We start from the raw sequence: 20784 nt of genomic DNA on the forward strand, positions 1-20784 counted from the left end.
GTCAGGATGAGAACAGGGAAAATGGGAATACTCTATTCCTTAACTTCATCTTTCATGTGAAGGATTCAAAATGTCAAAAATTGACATTTATTTTTAAAATGACTCCAAGAGAAAGAGGAACCCTTTTGCCCTGCTGGTGGGAATGCAAACCGTATGGAAGTTCCTCATAAAAATAAAAATAGAACCACCCGACGACCCGGCAATTGCACTACTGGGTATCTATCCACGGGATACAGGTGTGCTGTTTCGAAGGGGCACGTGCACCCCATGTTTATAGCAGCGCTATCGACAATAGCCAAAGGATGGAAAGAGCCCAAATGTCCATCGATGGATGAATGGATAAAGATATATACACAACGCATACATATATATAATGGAGTATTACTCGGCAATCAAAAAGAATGAAATCTTGCCATTTGCAACTATGTGGATGGAACCGGAGGGTATTATTCTAGGCGAAATTGGTCAGAGAAAGACAAATATCATATGACTTCACTCATAGGAGGACTTTAAGACACAGAACAGATGAACACAAGGGAAGGGAAGCAAAAATAATATAAAAACAGGGAGGGGGACAAAACAGAAGAGACTTAAATACAAAGAACAAACAGAGGGTTGCTGGAGGGGTTGTGGGAGGGGGGATGGGCTAAATGGGTGAGGGGCACTAAGGAATCTACTCCTGAAATCATTGTTGCACTACATGCTGACTAACTTGGCTGTGAATTTAAAAATAAATAAATAAATAAATATTAAAAAATAATAATAATAAATTAAATTTTTTGTATATAAACAAACAAACAAATAACTCACTCACTCCTTGAGGGGAGTCTGCGTGGCTCAGTGGGTTAAGTGTCTGACTTTCGATTTCGGCTCAGATCATGATCTCACAGTTTGTGAGTTCTAGCCCCAAGTAAGGCTCTGTGCTGACAGCATGGAGCTGGCTTTGGATTCTCTGTCTCCCACTCTCTCTGCCCCTCCCCCGCTCATGCTTGTTCTCTCTCTCTCTCTCTCTCTCAAAAATAAATAAATACACTTTTAAAAAATAAAATAAAAAATAAAATGACTCTAAGAGCTTAATGGTTTTAATGATCTTTTTGTCTTTGTGTAGATTTTTTAAAGCAAAGACTACCTTTTGCGGTGAAGGAAGTTATACTAAATGTTTCTGTATAGGGTAAGGTAGGGTTCAATTTCATTTTTTTTAATTTTTTGCACATGGCCATCCAGTTTTCTCAACACCATTTGCTGAAGAGACTAGTCTTTCCCCATTGTGTATTCTTGGCACCCTTATGTAAGATCTATTGACCATACAAGTGTTGGCTTAATTCCGGGCTCTGTATTCTGGTCCATCAGTCTATATGTCCGTCTTTATACCAGTACCATACTATTTTAATCACTGTAGCTTTGTAGTATATCTTGAAATCAGGAAGCATGATACTTTCATCTTTTTTCTTTCCCAAGATATTTTGTGGTTCCAGATGAAGTTGGGGATTTTTTTCCTGTTACTGCGAAAAATGCAATTAGGATTTCAATGGGTACGGTGTTGAATTTGTAAATGTTTTTGGCAATATGGACATTTTAACAATATCAAGTCTTCTAATTCATGAACGTAGGACATCTTGCCATTTATTAGAGACACAGCTGATTTTTGCATATTGATTTTATACCCTACAACTTTATTGAATTTGTGAATTAGTTCCACGAGTATCTTTTTTGGCAGAATCTTTAGGGTTTCTGCATACAAGGTCATGTCATCTATAAACAGAGATCATTTTGCTTCTTTCTTTCTGATCTGGATGCTTTTTATTTCTTTTTCTTGCTTAACTCAATAGCAAATGGTAGTAATAATAATAATGACCCAATCAAAAAATGAGCAGAGCATCTGAATAGACATTCTTCCAAAAAAAGACGTAAAAATAGCCAACATTTATATGGAAAAGTGTTCAGCATCGCAAATCATCAGGGAAATGCAGATGAAAACCACAATGAGCTATCACCTCATCCCTGTTACGATGGCTATTTTTTAGATGTTTATTTATTTTTGAAGGGGGGGGAGGGGCAGAGAGAGGGAGACAGAATCCAAAGCAGGTTCCGAGCTATAAGCACAGAGCCTGACGTGAAGCTTGAACCCACAAACCTCAAGATCATGACCGGAGCTGAAGTCAGATGCTCAACTGATTGAGCCACCCAGGCATCCCTGGATGGCTATTTATTCTTTAAAAAAAAAAAGCAAGATAATAAATGTCAGTGAAGATATGGAGACAGAGAGCACACTATTGATAGGAACGGACATCGTTACAGCCATTAGGGAAAACAGTACGGAGGGTCCTCAAAAAATTAAAAATAAAACTATCCTATGATCCAGCAATCCCACTGCTGGGTTTTACCCAGAGGAATTGAAATCAGGATCTCAAAGAGAGACCTGCACTCACATGTTCATCTCAGTCATATTGACGATTGCCAAGATGAGGAAACCACCTAATGTCCACCAACAGAAGAGTAGCAAGAGAATATTTTTCAGCTTTTAAAAAGAAAGAAATCCCACTACTTGCCGCAACACGGGTGGACCGATAGGTTCATGATCTGTATGATCTCACCTATATGTAGAATCTGAAATTGACTCATTGAGGGGTCCCTGGATGGCTCCGTCGGTTGAGCGGCCGACGTTGGCTCAGCTCATGATCTCACCGCTCGCGAGATCGAGCCCCACGTCAGGCTCTGTGTTGACGGCTCAGAGCCTGGAGCCAGTTTCGGATTCTGTGTCTCCCTCTCTCTCTGCCCCTCCCCCACTCATGCTCTGTCTCCCTCTGTCTCAGAAATAAATAAACATTAAAACAATTTTTTTAAATAGACTCATTGAGGCAGAGAGTAGAATGGTTGTTGCCAGGGACTGCGGAGAGGGCAAATGGGAGGGTGATGGTCAAAGGCACAAAGTTTCCAGGTGTCTGGGTGGTTCAGTCTGTTAAGCGTCCGTCCGACTCTTGATTTTGACTCAGGTCCTGATCTCATGGTTTGTGAGATCGAGCCCCGAGTAGGGCTCTGCGTTGACCGTACGGAGCTTGCTTAGGATTCTCTCTCTCTCCCTCTTTCTCCATTCCTCCCTCCCTCTCTCTCTCTCAAAATAAATAAATACACTGAAAACAAATATTTTTTTAAAAAGGTACAACGTTTCAGTTATGCAAGATGAGTAAGTTCTGGAGATGTCGGATACAGTATGGTGACTGTAGTTAACAATACTGTAATTGTAGACCTTCACTTTGCTAAGAGGGTGGATCTTAATTTAACTGTTATTACTACATCTACATAAAAATAATAATAATAAAGGGGGTGGGAGGAAACTTTGGGAGGTGGTGAAGATGTCCTTGGCCTTGTAGTGACAGTCTCATGAGTGGATACTTATTCCCAAGCTTGTCGAGTTGTATACATAAAATATGTACAGCTCTTACCTGGCAATCACACATCAACAAAGTCACTTTAAAATAAATAAATAGGGGCGTCTGGGTGGCTCAGTCGGGTAAGCATCCAACTTCGACCTCAGGTCATGATCTCACAGTTCGAGCCCCGCGTCGGGCTCCGTGCTGACAGCTCGGAGCCTGGAGCCTGCTTCAGATTCTGTGTCTCCCTCTCTCTCTCTCTGCCCCTCCCCTGTTCATGCTCTGTCTCTCTCTCAAAGAAAATTAAGAAATAAATTAACATTTTAAAAAATTTAAAGAATACATAAAACTAAAAATACATAAAAACATGCATGATGTTAATTTTATTTTTTTAAGTTTATTTCTTTATTTTGAGAGAGTGTGTGTGTGAGCAGGGGAGGGACAGAGAGACAGAGAGAGAGACAGAGAGAGAGAGAGAGAGAGAGAGAGAGAATCCCAAGCAGGTTCCACAGTGGCAGTACAAAGCCCAAAACAGGGCTTGAACTCACCAAGCATGAAATCATGACCTGAGCCTAAACCAAGAGTCGGATACTTAACCGACTGAGCCACCCAGGCGCCCCAAGCCATATATGCTATTAAAAAAGAGAAGAGGAGAGAAAACTATTTACCGATTGAAAGAGATTTAATTGACATATCACCTACATACCACGTGGGGCCATTTTGTGCATTCTGATTAAAATAACATGAACTGTAAAAAGACATTTAAAAAATTTTTTTAACGTTTATTTGTTATTGAGAGAGACAGAGCATGAGCAGGGGAGGGGCAGAGAGAGGAGGAGACACAGAATCGAAGCAGGCTCCAGGCTCTGGGCTGTCGGCACGGAGCCCGATGCAGGGCCCGAACTCACCGACTGTGAGATCACGACCCAAGCTGAGGTCGGACGCCCAACCGACTGAGCCACCCAGGTGCCCCTGTAATAATTATTTTTAGAAACGAGCCTCAGGTACGTACAGACACAGTTGATAGACCTGGAGACGGGAAGGGAGGCAAGAGAATTCAGATTTACACGACGCGAAGTAAGTTCCTTTGCCAACATGAAGGAGGCTTACCCACTCCCTGACTCCGTGTCCCTCTCCCTCTGAGCCACTGTGTCCCAAGAAAGAGAGAGAGCAGTGGGGAAAAAAAAAGACTGATGTCCCTAGTGGCCCACGTCCCTCTGCTAGGTGGCAAATATGAAATAATTACATAAGTTGGGGCAAGATACCTCTGTTGTAGAGGAGAAAAGAGAAGAAGGCATTTTCCTTGAGTCTCTACTCATCAGTACTGCTGGAGATACGGAAGAGAAAGAAATCCAATACAGACCAGCTCGGGCAAGCGTGGGAATGAGGACTTGTGAGGCCGGAAAGGTTGAAGCGAGAGCTCGTGTCCAACAGCGGATCCAGAGATTCGACTATTGACAGGAGGATCTCTCTCCTTCTCTTGTAGCTTTGCTTCTCCCGGGGAGGGGGTTGGGGGGCGGGGGTGGGGAGGAGGCTCATCGTCGCCGTCTTCCGAGGTGGTGACGGAGGGGTAAGTAAGCACAGCTGTATGCACCTCCAATTTGGCATCCGCTAACTTTACAACCACGGTCAATGGAGACCTCCTGTCTCTTGGTGTCTGCACGGAGTCCCCGGGAATAGCTCTGAGTGGCCCCGTTGGGTCGTGTGTCCACCCCATGGGTCAATCACTGTAGTCCGTAGATGGGTTGCTATGATCGGGGACTCGCTGCAGGCCCCATGCTGCTCTAGAGCATGAGGCCTGGGTCAGGGACAGAAGTAGGGGGGCCGAGTGGAATGTGTGACATCAGGACGACCATGGGTGCTCACGCCAACAGTGAGGAGGGCCAGCCGGGTGACAGAGGAGTTCGGGGGACGTGGAAGTACAGAAGGCATCTGTGGGCCCTAGTTCAGAGGGATGCTGAGGGCAGAATCCAGAACGAAGGGACCTCACAGCTGCACGGAGCGCTCTGATCCTGGGCAGGAGCGCCGCCCCCTCCTTGCAGACTTTTAGCGCGTCCAGAAACGGCCCTTGGCGTGTGTCGCGGGGGCTACTGCTGGCCTTTCGTAACCCTACCCACTCACTGACACTGCCCGGCACCAACTCCCCTGACTCTCTACAGGGAGGTTCCTTTTATTACGAACGCTGATGTACTCGGTTTTTGCAAAAAGACAGAACAGCCAGTGAACTGATGTCTCTAGAAGCAGTCCTCGACCGGTGACAGTAGGGCGTTGAGGATAATGTCCTCACTTCCTCTGTCCTCACCTGGGACAACTCAGGGCTCCACGCTGTCTCCCAGAGCCCCCAGTGGGACGGAGCCCCAGCTGTCCCCGAGGGAGCTCACATGACTATGCATCATCTATTGAGTTCCTTCCCTGTCGTACTTTCCCAATGTCCCATTGGTGTTTCCTAGGAATGCCTCCCAGATGAACTTGTGCATGTGAATCCTTGTTTCAGGGTCTGTGGCTGAGGGAGTCTGAACCAAGGGGTTGCTCAAACCAGTGGGGCTAAGAGAGCTTTGGAGGATACATCTGAGCATTCCCAAGGGAGTTTTTGGAAGTCAAGCACATTGGGTTAAGAATCCTGGGATTCGGAAAGAAAGGAGGGAAGAAGGGAGGGAGGGGGGGAAAGAAGGAAGGAAGGAAAGAAGGAAATATGAGATGAGACAAATAAATAATGAGCCCATCGCCTGGAAAGAAAAACCACGCTACAGACATACTGAATAAGTGAATTAGAACTAAGTAAATGAATGAAAAAGTTAAGGTCCCCTTCATGTTAGCTTTGTGAAGGATGGAATCCTGTTCTTCTCCGAACACTCGGCTACCAACAAACGATTCAGAAGAGGTGCCAAATAAAGCGATACCAATTTCTTAACATAAAACCACCCCTCGGGATTTTCTTTTCCTCCCCTGCAAAAATGGCGGGCAGTCACAACGAGAATGCCACCACCTCCCTCAAAGGCGCTGGGGAGGAGGAAATGCAGTGAGACTTTGTGTAAGAGAGAGGACTCCTCTCAGGGGAATCTTTGTCATGGCGATGTTTTGTGTGCACAAGGCTGGGTCGTCATGATGGTGCGGTCAACGTGGTAGTGACTTTCTCACCGAACTGTCACAGCGAGACTGTCTGCCTCTCACCCGCCACATAGTAGTGGCTCAGTTAGCAATGGACACCCACAGGTGTTTCTCATCTCGCTCATGTCATTTAGTGCCCCCTACTTGAACCTCCAGTCGAGGGATCACCCAACAGACGGCCGGTCCTATGAGAGATGTCCATACCCACCTACCTTCCTCTTGAATGTTTCCTGTCCAGTGTGAAATGTGGCTCAGCTTTAGGACTCCTGAGGACAAGCCCCTGATTTCACACAAATCGACCGGCGTGCATTTCACACGCATGTCCTTTTCTTCTTCGGTGGCTACTTGGGAGACGTGATTGAAGGATGGCTGTGGCGGAGGGTCATGGAACAAAATATAAGGTTGCAGGCTGTGGTTGGAAGCTTCTGGGCATAGTAATGGGTGAGCTTCATTCCTAGGCGGTGAATGCAGGCAAGGGGATGGCGTAAATGTTTATTTTAAGGTGGCGGGGGGGGAGGGGGAGTCATTTATTTTTCAGGCAGAAAGTTTATACAGCTTGAGAGAATTATTTGGGAGGAAATGAAGTCCATGGCTTACGATGCCTGTGAGCCTTGCCCGTCTCCCTTCTCCCTCCCCAGCTATGAAAGCGAGAAGGCTGACCCCTCCCCTCCCGGCCCCTGTGTACCCAGATCTCACTGTCGCTAGCCGGATGACAGACATTCACACAGGGGCAGTTGTTGTTGGAAACACGTCGCAGCCTCAGAAGTCCCCACTGAAGGATAAACCCAAGCAGGTGTTTCAGCTGTAATGAAGCCGGTCCCTGAAGGAAAAGCTTCTGAGACAAACATTAGCCCGGACTGGGCCACTCATCTGTGATGTGACCCTGAGCCTCAGTGTCTCCACTTGCAAATATGTTGGGGTGGGGGGCTAGATGCTCTCAAGGTTCCCCTGAGCTCTAGTATGACATTTTCGGAAACGTCATCGGGTTTACTCACGGGTGTCTGACAACAGTCTGTCGTATTCTTCCTCGGGTCCTGTTTCGCACTCGTGTTCCTTTCCCAACCTATCGTGCTTTATGCTGTCATTCCGAAGAGCCCTACTGAATGCGCCCCTGTCTTTGGTTTCCTTATTTATACAAAGAGGGGGTTTGGGGCGCCTGGGTGGCGCAGTCGGTTAAGCGTCTGACTTCAGCCAGGTCACGATCTCGTGGTCCGTGAGTTCGAGCCCCGCGTCGGGCTCAGGGCTGATGGCTCAGAGCCTGGAGCCTGTTTCCGATTCTGTGTCTCCCTCTCTCTCTGCCCCTCCCCCGTTCATGCTCTGTCTCTCTCTGTCCCAAAAATAAATAAACATTGAAAAAAAAATTAAAAAAAAAAAACAAAGAGGGTGACAATAATAATGATCGCAATGGTTATTTCCTCTTGTTTGAAAGGATATTGTGAACATACATGGAAAGTTCTGGCACATAGTAAGTCCTAATAAACATGTGTGTTTCTCTTCCTTTCTCACGTATTTCTGCCCACCGAGTTTCTTTTAATTTTGATGACTACATTTACAAAAATTTTTTAAAGTAAGTTCTACACCCAACACGGGGCTCAAACTCACAACTCTGGGATCAAGAGTTCCATGCTCCGCCCACTGAGCCAGCCAGGAGCCCCCCTGCATTTAAAATTTTGTGGATGATATTTTTTAACGTCAAGTGACCTCCCCACTGTGTATTTTATGTATTAAAAAATATTATTCCAAAGTAAAATCTGAACTTCCTCAGACTGCCAAAGGGACTCGAAGCGTCTTGGGTTCGGCCAGTCCAGAACTTTCTGGTGACAACTTATCACTTGTTACACCTGCTTGAAACTTTTCCAGCCTTGAAAATCTTTCATCCAAATCAGTGACAAAAATGTCTTCTCTACACAGACATTTCTCTGGCATCCTCTGTCTGCTTCTGTAGGTCACTGATTTTGTTTTTTTATTAGAAGCATTGGTCCACGGCTTCTTTTCTTTTATTTTTATTTTTTGAAGAATTGTGGTGATGGGGCGCCTGGGTGGCTCAGCCGGTTAAGCATCTGACTTCGGCTCAGGTCATGATCTCGCAGTTCGTGGGTTCGAGCCCCACGTCCGGCTCTGTGCTGACGGCTGGGAGCCTGGAGCCTGCTTCGGATTCTGTGTCTCCTTCTCTCTCTGCCCCTCCCCCCACTCGCTCTCTGACTCTCTCAAAAATAAATAAGCATTAAAAAAAAAATAAAGAATTGTGGTGAACTGCCTATCACATAAAATTGACCATGTTCGGTTGTACAGCTGAACGGCATTAAGTACGTTCACCTCGTTGTGTGATCTCCTAAAACCCAAACTTCTGGGGCACCTGGGTGCCCCAGTCGGTTAAGCGTCTGACTCTTGGTTTGGGCTCAGGTCACGATCTCGTGGGTCGCGAGCTTGAGCCCCGTGTCGGGCCCTGCGCTGGCAGTGTGGAGCCTGCTTGGGATTCTCTCTCTCTCTCTCTCTCCCACCCTCTCTCTCTCTGCCTCTCTTTCTTTCTCAAAATAAATAAGTAAACTTTTTTAAAAAGATAAAAAAATAAAACTCAAACTTCTCACCCATTAACACGAACTCCCCACCCCACCCTCCCACCCCCAGCTCCTGGAAACCCCTGCTCTGTTTTTGACTCTGTGCAACTCTATCATAGGGATGCATGTATAGGAGAAAAACAGTGTTATATAGGACTTGGTTTCTGTGGTTTCAGGCATCCACTGGGGCTAAGGGGGACTACTATATGTGCAATTTTCTTTTTTTTATGTATATTTATTTATTTTGAGAGAGACAGAGCGAGCAGGGGAGGGGCAGAGAGAGAGGGGGAGACACAGAATCCAAAGCAGGCTCCGGGCTCCGAGCCGTCAGCACAGAGCCCGACGCGGGGCTCGAACCCACGAACTGTGAGATCATGACCTGAGCCCAGTTCGGACGCTTAACCGACTGAGTCGCCCAGGAATGGTTTGTGTCTTCAGACAGTTCCCGAGTGATTCCAGAAGGTCAGGCAAAGCAACAGGGACCCTGCGTGGATGTAAAGATTGAATGAATTCAGCTCTGGGCTGTGGTCCCCCGAGGAGGTCAAGAGAAGGCATGAGATGATAATCCCTGTAGGGACCTGTTGACTTCCAGAGACAAGAGAAGGGATCATTATTTACTGATAACCTGCCATTTCACGGTAATTCCCAGCATGCTATTGTACAGCCTAGTTCAATGCCCCCTGATATTAAGTATAATGAAGAGTCTTGCGGCCCCCTGAGGTTACATCACGCAGGAAGGAAGCAAACGTGTGCACAAACAGGAAGGTTTGATCTTTCTCGATGAGTCGTCCCTCCCTCCCCACATTGCCCCCCCCCCGACCCCAGGCAGGGGGGAAAGGACGCAGCGGCCCCCGGGGTACCTTTGTCAGGTTTCACAGGCCACCATCCCGGTATGACTTCCCCCCAGGGCTCTCGAGACACCCCCCCCCCCAGAAGCGTGCCCCACCTCGCTCCCATGCAGCAGCCTGAGTGGGAAATGAAGGGTCGGTGACCCATGTTGAACACCACGGAGACTCCCCTCCATAGTCCTCACCTGTTCAGTGCGCTAAAGGCCTTGCACGTAACTTCTTGTGTGACGTACACAGACATCCCAAGAGCCAAGTATTACTGGTCCCATTTTACGAAAAGGGCCACAGAGGCTCCGAGAGTCCCGGTAGTCCACAGCTAATCTACGCGTCCGTCACATCGTGGTGCTCCCCAACCGCAATATTACACTGCCCCTTGGAACCAGGACCTTGACCGTGGAGGAGACAGCACTGGCTCCTCAGGCTCGTTTCAGAGGCCAACGGAGCATCGTCTAGACTGTTAAAATATTTCTTTGTTTTTACTTAAAAAATTTTTTTTAACGCTTATTCATTTTTAAGAGACGGAGAGAGACAGAGCCTGAGTGGGGGGCACAGAGAGAGAGAGAGGGAGACACAGAATCGGAAGCAGGCTCCAGGCTCCGAGCTGTCAGCACAGAGCCCGACGCGGGGCTCGAATCCACGAACCGTGAGATCATGACCTGAGCCGAAGTCAGATGCTTAACCAACTGAGCTATCCAGGCGCCTCATCTTCTAGACTTTTGAAAGAGAGTGTTGGGGCTCCTGGGTGGCTCAGTCAGTGAGCATCCAACTTCAGTTCAGGTCATGATCTCATGGTTCATGGGTTCAAGCCCCGTGTCGGGCTCTGTGCTGACAGCTTAGAGCCCAGAACCTGGATCCTGCTTCTGATTCTGTGTCTCCCTCTCTCTCTGTCCCTCTCCCTGCTCGTACTCTCACACTCTGTCTCTCTCTCTCTCTCAAAAATAAATAAACATGAAAAAGAGAGAGAGAGTGAGAGAGTGTTAACCTGTTCCTTCAATCAACACATGGCTGCCATGTGTCACATTATGGGGCGCCTGGGTGGCTCAGTTGGTTGAGCGTCCAACTCTTGATTTCAGCTCAGGTCATGGTCCCAGGGTCGTGAGATCGAGCCCCATGTCGGGCTCCATGCTGAGTGCACAGGGATTCTCTCTCCCTCTGACCCTCTCTCCTGCTCTCACTCTCTCTCTCTCTGAAAAAAAAAAAAGCCAATTACATTATCACATGAACAATTTATACACACACATATGTGTATACATATTTGTGAACTGTATTTAATTCCTGACTTAATTCTTCATGTATATGTACCTATATTCTTTACATATACTTACACATTTATACATATGTATGAAGAATTGGGTAAAAACCTAAATACATTATATATGTAATATATGTATACATATGTACATTATAAATATACATGAATCAGGTCAGAAAGAAATGACATAGTTACTATTCACTATTCACTCTCTGTAGGAGCTCAGTAATGTATCCCTGACATTCTAATGAGCATTGCTGGAAATTCTGAGGCACCTCAGTGGCTCTCAGGTTGGGCTGACTTCAGCTCAGGTCATGATCTCACATCTTGTGGGTTCGAGCCCTGCATCGGGCTCTGTGCTGACAGCTCAGAACCTGGAGCCTGCTTCTGATTCTGTGTCTCCCTCTCTTTCTGCTTCTCCCCCGCACTCGTGCGCTCTCTCTCTCTCTCTCTCTCAGTCTTTCGCTCTCAAAAATAAAAAAGCATTAAAAAAAATTTTAAGAATTGCTGGAAATTCTAACCATTCCACATCTCAAATTCTCCAGTTTGTTGCAAATGTTTTTCCCCTCAAAATAATACTATTCAAATTAAAGCAGCAATAACAACAACAACAGCAACAGCAACATAAATCATAAAAAGAACTTGACATGTCTGACGTAGCTCAGGCCAAGTTCAATGTTCATAGTTGCTGTCCAGTGAAATGTGAAGGAGTCAGAGGTTAGGGAGATTTAAGCATGGATTGCTCTGCAACCCTTATAATATAAATATTTCCAGAATGCCTACCCACTGAAGGCAGAATTACAAGATACTGGAAGGTATCCCATGTTCATGGAAACCAGCCCAGCTCGTATTTTGGTGACCTTGCCTAGACCAAGGCTGCGGACAGAGAGGTCACTATCGTGTCTCGTACACACACAAGTTTACTTCTCGCCACAGTAGATGCTTCTTCGGTTCAGAGTAGCCATCAGAACTCGACATTCCTGCCATTGCTAGTGCTTTGAAGGCAAGTCTGTGCAGGACTGGACCGCAAACACTCTGGGCTTCCTACAGGAATCTGGGAATCTCAGGCTACCACGGGGATTTCTGTTCACGCGGAGAGGCTTGGATTTTAGCTGGTCTCAGGAGCCAGGACCAACGCCACTTGGTGGGAGCCACTGGGAGCCTGACTGCAAGTGTGGGGTCTCATTTGTCTTCTGCAGCCTTTTCAAGGATGTAAATCTTTCTAGTCTCTCTTGACCTCCAATTTCAACTCCCTTCCGCTGATTGTCAAAACTTTGGAGCCCAACCGTGGGGAGAGGAAGAAAGCTTGAACCAAAAATGTCCCTGGAGGTGTGAGGGCAGTGCATTGAAAATTTTTCTCAGTCAGACTCTACGGCACATTTGTTTTAATTTTCACGCCATGGGCCTCCCCCACCCCAGCCCCCTGCCAGAATACATAAGACTAAGCAGACTGTCGGCACTACAAACTGGTAAGGTCGTAGAGCAACTCAGACTCTCACACATCACTTTGGGAATGTAGATAGACGCTATCACTTTGGAAAGCTGCTCTTAGCAGAGTCTAATAAAGCTGAACCTATGTGTGCTCCCTGACCTAAAGATCCCACTCCTCGAGGTATGCTTTCCCCAAAACTGAGTGCTTAGGGACACCAAAAGACAGGCACAAGAATATTTACAGATGTAGGTGCCCTAAGCCCAGACTGGAAAGAAATTAAATGTCCATTAGGAACAGAATGGAGGAACGCCTGGGTGCGGCTCGGTCAGTGGAGCGTCTGACTCTTGATTCCGGCTCAGGTCATGATCTCACGGTTCGTGGGTTCGAACTCCCGAGTCGAGCTCTGCGCTGAGAGTGTGGAGCCTGCTTGGGATTCTCTCCCTCTCTCTCTCTCTCTCTCTCCCCCTCCCTCTCTCTCTCTGCCCCTCCCCACCTCACACTCATGCCTGCTCTCTCTCTCTCTCTCTCTCAAAATAAATAAATAAGCTTAAAAAAAACCAGAGTGGATAAATAGATACAGTACACTCGCGAAATAGATCACTACACAGCCACGAAAAAGCGCAAACTCCAGCTAAATGCAAAACTATGAACGAATTCACAGACATAATGTGACTGAAAGAAACCAGACACAAAAGATGACATCCTGTGTGGTTCCGTTTGTGCGAACTTCACAAATAGACAACAGAATCGATGGTGATAGAAGTCAGAGTAGTGGTCGCCTTTGTGGGGCGAGAATGGACCGGAAGGAAGTTTATGGGAGCCACGGAGGGTGCAGGAACTAAGCCTGGTGGTGTTCACACGGGTGTATACTTGGGGAAAGTCCCCCAGCTGCTCATGTAGCGTTTGAGCATTTTACTGTATATAAGTCATACTTCCAAACAAAGAAAAAGACACTAGATGTTAGCCAACTTGGATTGAAATCAAATTTAATACGGAAAAAGAAAATGAGATACGCATGTTTACTCTGTGATAGGGACACGTGTGTTTGCGAGCAAAGCACTTACTAAGAGACCAAGAGGAAGGGCACATTTTCTAGCTGGACCCAGCGTCCCACGTACAAATGGGGATGTTTTCCCCCCTCACCCAGGTCAGCAACGCCCACCACGTTCCAATTCCGATGGGGCCCGTGGGTCACATTGACCCCTTCATGCCCCAGTGTCCCCTGCCTGCCGCCCCCTCGTCTCGGAGCAGACCTTCCAAGTGCTTCCGCTGGAACTCGGCAAGTGTCCCCTCCCGCCACAGGATACCCAGCCAGAGAAAGCGCCTCCTGGTCATTGGTCATGCTGTGCAAGGTTAGTTGCCGGTCCCCCGGCAATAATTACGCCCACGGTCGGGACAGGACACAAAGCAACAAATTTCAACATCGCGGGGCGGAGAGGGCGGGGGAGTCACAAAACCTTCCAAACAGAAAGTCTGGGTTCTTGCAGTTCGTGGCACGGTGACTGTGTCAAGGCTGTGACTACAGCAAGTTCCAAGGCCTCAGGTGAGGAAAGAGGGGCTGGACATCAAAGACCTAAAGACCAGTGGTGTCTGCTCAGCCCCAGGCCATGGCTGCCCTGAGATCTGTCTGTTTGACTCTGGAAACTTCTCAGTTCCAGGCATGACTCCCAGCCCCTAAAGATGGCAGTCTTCTGGCTCATTCCTGGTTATTCCTGGCTGGGGGGCAGGGGACAGCTCTACCTTCTCCCCCTACTCTGCCAGCTGCTGGGGAAAAAAGTGCCCACGATTATTAGTAGTCACTGTAGAGGTTTAGTATCTGTTTCGGTTTGCTTCAGAATAATCTGGATGGGGCTTCGTTTCGGTGGCGCCACAGGTCATCACAAGACTGGCCATGAATGAATCATTTATGACGTGTGGGCGGATGGAGTCTCATAAGACCATTGTCTCTACTTTTGTGTTTGAAATTTTCCATATTAACAAGTTGTTTTTGTTTTTTTTAATGCTTTCAGTTCCCGGGGCGTCTGCGTGGCTCAGTCGGTTAAGCGTCCGACTTCGGCTCAGGTCGTGATCTCACAGCTCATGAGTTCGAGTCCCGCGTCGGGCTCTGTGCTGACAGCTCGGAGCCTGGAACCTGCTTCCGATTCTGTGTCTCCCTCTCTCTCTCTCTGCCCCTCCCCATGCTCGTGCTCTCTCTCTCCTCTCCCTCTCTCTCAAAAATAAATAAACATACAAAATTTTTTTTAATTAAAAAAGGTTTTAAAAAATGCTTTCATTGCCCTAGACTGCTAAAATGCAATAAACGATTTACCAAGCTGGAGAAGTGAAAAGCAAGAACATGAGTGAAATGAAGGTCCTTAAGAGGCATCTCGAGCGTCAGAGGGAGCAGAGGAAAACGAACAATCCATAAAGGCCAAAGCACGAGCCTGGCTTGGGAAGCTTCCTGAGCAGTGGTGGGAAGGGGTGGGTCCTGGCGGGGGAGAGCAAGCGTGTGCTCCCTGCCTCAGCCCCCGGGACAGAGAGGTGGGAAGGCTCCAGTGCAGGTTCTGGTGGGCTGGGTGCCACGGTCCGGAGACTGCCCCCGGCCAGGCTCCTTGGTTGCAGGCACAGGGTCCTACCGGGGGTCTGGGGTCTCCTGACCCACAGCCAGAAGTCCTCTCCTCACTTTTGCTGTCCTGGTGGGCCGCGAAGTGCCTGGGCTTTTGCATCAGACGCACTTTGGTTCACCTCCTTACTCTTCCCGTAGGCGCTGTGTGACCTTGGGCAAGTCACTGAGGCTTTCTGAGTCTCTCTCCTCACCTGTCAAAGGCATGTAAGAACAGACCTGAACTCCGTGGATTGTTGGGAGGGTCTAGGAAGACCACCCTCCCCAAAGGGCCTCGTGTCGCAGGACATTTATATAACCCGACAGCATACACTGTTTCGGGGGGTCTGAATGAACCCCTTACTGTTCGTAAACCTCGTGGAACCAGACAAAATCGTGTCATTGCAAGAAAGGAGAGAGGGAGAACGTGTCTTCAGGGAGAAGGTCCCGTCATTCTCAAGGTGGTGAATGACCTTCACGAGGTCAAACATCATGGCTCTCCATCGGCACCGTCCAGCAAAACTCCCGGCAAGGATAGAAATGTCCGGTACCTGAGTCGCCCCCTGCTGTAGCCACTGGCCACATGTGTCGATTGAGGCTGGGGAACTGAATTTTTCATTCCATTTAATGGCAAATAAAAGCACAGCTTTAGACGAACTTATTATGCTCACCTCCCAACTGCCCTCTACGAGAGAGTGAGAAAACGAAGGCTCAGAGTAAATAAGCAGGATGCCCCAGATCAGTCAGCTGATGGTCAAGGAGCAAGAACTGGGAGTCCGGGACTGCTGACGTAGGCTTACGTTCTCTCTGCTACATTCTAGAAGCCTCAACACCGCCGGCATCTGCACGTTGGCATTGGGGGTGAGTCAGGATGAAACACGGGGAGGCAGAGGAGGACACACACCCAGCTCCCCCATGTGCTAGGGGAGAAGGAGTTCAACTCTCCAGGAAGAGAATTGTCTCGGGTTGGGCTTTCCCAGAAGCAGCTCCCGAGACGAGGTTGCGAAGGCAAGTGGCTTATTTGAGAGGTAACCCAGGAAGCATGTGTAGGGAGTAGGGAAGTGAAAGAGGGAAGGGAGGGAACCCCAAACAGGGTGTGTTAAGGAGCAGGTGTTTACTGTGGGTGCTCCTGTTGAATCCTGACAGGACCACTAAGAGATAGCATAGAAGTTACATCAGACTTGGCCACCTACGGGGGGAGGAAGTTGGGGTATTTATACTCTAACTCTTGTTTGTCATCGACCAGGGGCTACTCTCCAGGGGGTCAGCTCCCCAGCACTTGAGGCACGAACATGGGCTGAGCCCGTCAGAGAAAACCCTCAGATGGAAAGTCCTTGCAGGCCAATCTCTCCAGCAAGCAGAGATCAGGGAGTACTGAGGCGACACAGTGAGGCACCCATAGCATTTGCTACTGACATCAGAATCCAAGGGCAATCAGTGAAACAACCCAGATGCCTAAATATGGCCCAGAACTTACAGAGAAAGGAGGTGTTACTTGTGACACAAGTAACTTACTTAAAATTACATACCCATTACTCCAAATAATCCATCCTTCGGAAACACTTCCCCACGCACGCGATGCTGTAGGGGGCAGCGTTGTTTATAACCAATGAAAAATGGGAACAACCTCAAAGCCCACCAACTGGGGATTTGTAAAATAAATTATGGCACAGCTACATTAGGAAACACTCAGGGGCGCCTGGGTGGCTCAGTCGGTGAAGCGTCCAACTTCGGCTCAGGTCATGATCTTGCAGATCGTGGGTTCGAGCTCCGCGTCTGGCGCTGTGCTGACAGCTCAGGGCCTGGAGCCTGCTTCGGATTCTGTGTCTCCCTCTCTCTCTGCCCCTCCCCTGCTCGCACTCTGTCTCTCTGTCTCTGTCTCTGTCTCATTCTCTCTCTCTCTAAAATAAATACACATTTAAAAAAATTTTTAAAATTTAAAAAAAGGAAATGCTCAGTGGGTGTTTCAATGTGCTGTTGTAGAAAGATGTCCATGATACATCATTAAGGGAAGAGAAGAAAGTTGCAAGAAAATAAGGTTAGCATTTATCTAATGGTTTCTTTTTTAAAAAATACATAAAAGACGAAGAAGGCTACTGAGATTGTAGGAGAGGGTTTGGAGACTGTTTTTTCTGCATATACTTTTGCCTTTGCACTTTTGCACTAAGTTCATATTATTTTCATAATAAAACCAAGGCAAAATTATATGTGTAATAAAAGCTCAACTTCCTGGCAGGACAAAGTCATAGCTACACAGACACTAGGAAGGGACATCCTCAAGGGCTAGCGGGGCTGGGCCAGGAAGTGACCAGGGCTCCCTTGAGCCATCCACTCGGCCAACGGCAGGGAGCCTTGGGGTCATCCCGCCAAAGTCGGGGGAAGCAGGTAGAACAAATTCTTGTATTGCCAAGTCACCAGCATTTGACAGTTGCCAGGGACATCCAGCTGCTTGCTCATCCTTGGTCTCCAGTTGTCCTTTCTCTTTATTTGGCAAGTATTCACTGAGCACCTGCTATGTGCCAGACCCTGATTTAGAAAGTAGGGTGATCCAGGGGAACAAGGCAAGCATGCCTACCCTCAGGGAGCCTCCTCCCAAGACAAGGAGGGCCCACCAAGTACACACCGTAAAACCTTGGATTCTCTCTCTCCTCTGTCTCTCTTTCTCTCTCGCTGAGGGATAGAGGGTGATCGTCTGTCATGCTCGGATGCTTGGTCTCAGACCGCGGTGTTTGGCAGAAATCAGTGATGTTTGAGAACGTTGGAAGGTGCCCACAACTGGCACTGGTGTAACTTTTTGTCACTTCAAAGCACCTACGGACAGTCCTTTGCTTTTGCAGACAAGAGGAAGCTTAGGAATGCTCTGCTTCATTCTAGGTCAGGCTGCCTGCGGATATAGACCCATTCCTCCACCGCCTTATTACCTGTTACATTGAATACAGTATATGACCAGTTAATTGATACGGAACTGTAGTCAACATCCGTGCGAGCATATGCAAGGGCCCCCGTGCAGAAAAAGATTCCACTGAGCCAGGAGACAGCAGTGATTCCGTTAGTGATTGTGAAAGTCGTCCTGCACAATAATCCCCCTCTCTCGTCTCCCTCACACCAACCTTGATGGTTTAGCGCACGTGACTTTGTCTCTTTTCCTTTAATGTTGTATTTTCTTTATTATTCTGTATTATATTACAGTATTGTAATCATTTTTATATGTATTATATTATATATACATTTTATATGTATATACATATATACGTTGTGTATACATATACATTGTATATACATGTATATATATATTTGTATATATGTATATATACATTTTATATGTATATACATATATACACTGTATATACATATACATTGTATATACATTTTATATGTATTATATTACAGTATTGTAATCATTTTTATATGTATTATACTATATATACATTTTATATGTATATACATATATACATTGTATATACATATACATTGTATATACATGTATATATATATTTGTATATATGTATATATACATTTTATATGTATATATACATATATACTGTATGTACATATACACTGTATATACATTGTATATACATTTTATATGTATTATATTACAGTATTGTAATCATTTTTGTATGTATTATATTATATATACATTGTATATGTATATACATATATACATTGTATATACATATACATTGTATATACATTTTATATGTATTATATTACAGTATTGTAATCATTTTTATATGAATATTTTGGGGTTGTGGAATGAATCATCTGAGTTTCCATTATTCCCTACAGGGAAACTCGCTTTCCTATACAAGTGTTTTGATTATTTATTTTTTTAATGTTTATTTATTTTTGAAGGAGAGAGAGAGAGAGAGAGAGAGAGACAGAGTATGAGTGGGGGAGGGGCAGAGAGAGAGGGAGACACAGAATCCGAAGCGTGCTCCAGGCTCTGAGGTATCAACACAGAGCCCCGAACCCATGACCCAAGGTTTTACTCTATTTGCACAGTTATTTAATTGATGTGTTAAGTGCCATGAAGAAGTGCAGGGGGCGACAAGGATGCCTCATACCGTGACCTATTGCATGAAACACGGAGAAAAGAAATCCCCTTCCACACGAGTCTTTTTAGCTGCTCTTTTGAGAACAAAGTGAACTTTGTTAACTATAGTAAGCTACAAAGTTCCAAATGAAATAAATTTCGGTGAGCTCCCCACCCCCTGGGCTGACAGGCATATGCTAGCTTGCTGTCCAAAGTAGAACAACGCTGGCTCTATTTCCTCCCCTTTCACTGCGACTCAGCCCGAATCCTGACTACAGAGGTCCTCTAGGATTTTCATCTGAATCCACCCAGCACTTGGGGTTTTTCTTCTTTGGGGAGAAAAAAAAAATCTTAGAAGACCACCCTTGAAAGGGGCCTCTCTTCCAATGCAGGCTTCGCCTCAACAAAATAATGTAATAAATCTACATGATTCACTATAAGTCCTTGAATGCCTCCAGTGACGGGGAGCTCATTATCTATCCAGGCAGTCCATTTTCAGTTCTTGAGGCTCTAACCATTAGAAAGCTCTTTCTTCTTCTGATTGCTTCGTTTCCACCTGGTCCAACCCTCGGCTGCAATGGAAAAGCCCCCACCCCTTTGAAGCAAGTTTTTGTCTCTCACCAGCTTTTAATTTTTAGGGCTTTACAGTAGGTGCCTTGGCAGGAGGGGTGGGTGTGGGTCAAGGTGTCATCTGTGAGCCCTGTTCATCATGCCTTTGGGAGGCACAAACAGTTAAACCTCAGGCTTCACCTCCCTGGCACCAGGTGCCCATCCAGTCTCGGCCTTTTATCACCTTCTCTACAGTGGCTTCTGTTGGCTGGCTCCGTGGCTTTAGTGTTTCCCGCTGGGTCACACTAGGCCTCTGTGCTGAGGGGACAATCACTGCCGTGAAGGGAAGGGTGCGGCGTTATATTTGAAAGTGGGAGCCACACTGCTTGGGTGTGAATCGTGGAAGTCCTACTGACAAGCTGTGTGACAGTGAGGGAGTTGTTTACCCTCTCTGAGCACATCTCATCTCTACCCTCTACCCTCTCTGAGTCCCCTCATCTCTAAAATAGGAATAATACGGGGCGCCTGAGTGGCTCAGTCCCCTCTTGATCTTGGCTCAGGTCATGAGCTCACGATTCGTGGGATCGAGTCCCGGGGGGGCTCTGCGCTGACAGCCCAGAGCCTGCTTGGGAGTCTCTCTCTCTCTCTGCCCCTCCTCCCCCCCCCAAATTAATACATAAATAGATAAATAAAAGAAAAAATAAAATAGAAATAATAACACCATCCGCATGATAGGGGTTGTTATGAGGACTGAAAGGAACAAAACACCACGAAGTGCTCAGGAGGTGGTGTCTCTTCCCTGACAGCAGCTCAAGAAATAGGAGTTGTAATTATAATGAGCTGTTTATTGAACACCTACTACATACCAGGAACTTTTCATACAGCCTTTGTAGTTTTTTCAACTTCTTCCCAAAATAAGCGTTACGTATTCCTGTCTCAGATTAGAAAATGTATATGGAAGGCTCAGAGAGAGAGAGAGAGAGAGAGAGACAGATCTTAGGACTTGCGCTTTCTTTAGCACTCACTAGGCAAGGCCCTTGGTACTTTCC

This window comes from Acinonyx jubatus, chromosome D3 (genome assembly GCF_027475565.1).
Source record: "Acinonyx jubatus isolate Ajub_Pintada_27869175 chromosome D3, VMU_Ajub_asm_v1.0, whole genome shotgun sequence".
NCBI classification, from domain to species: domain Eukaryota; kingdom Metazoa; phylum Chordata; class Mammalia; order Carnivora; family Felidae; genus Acinonyx; species Acinonyx jubatus.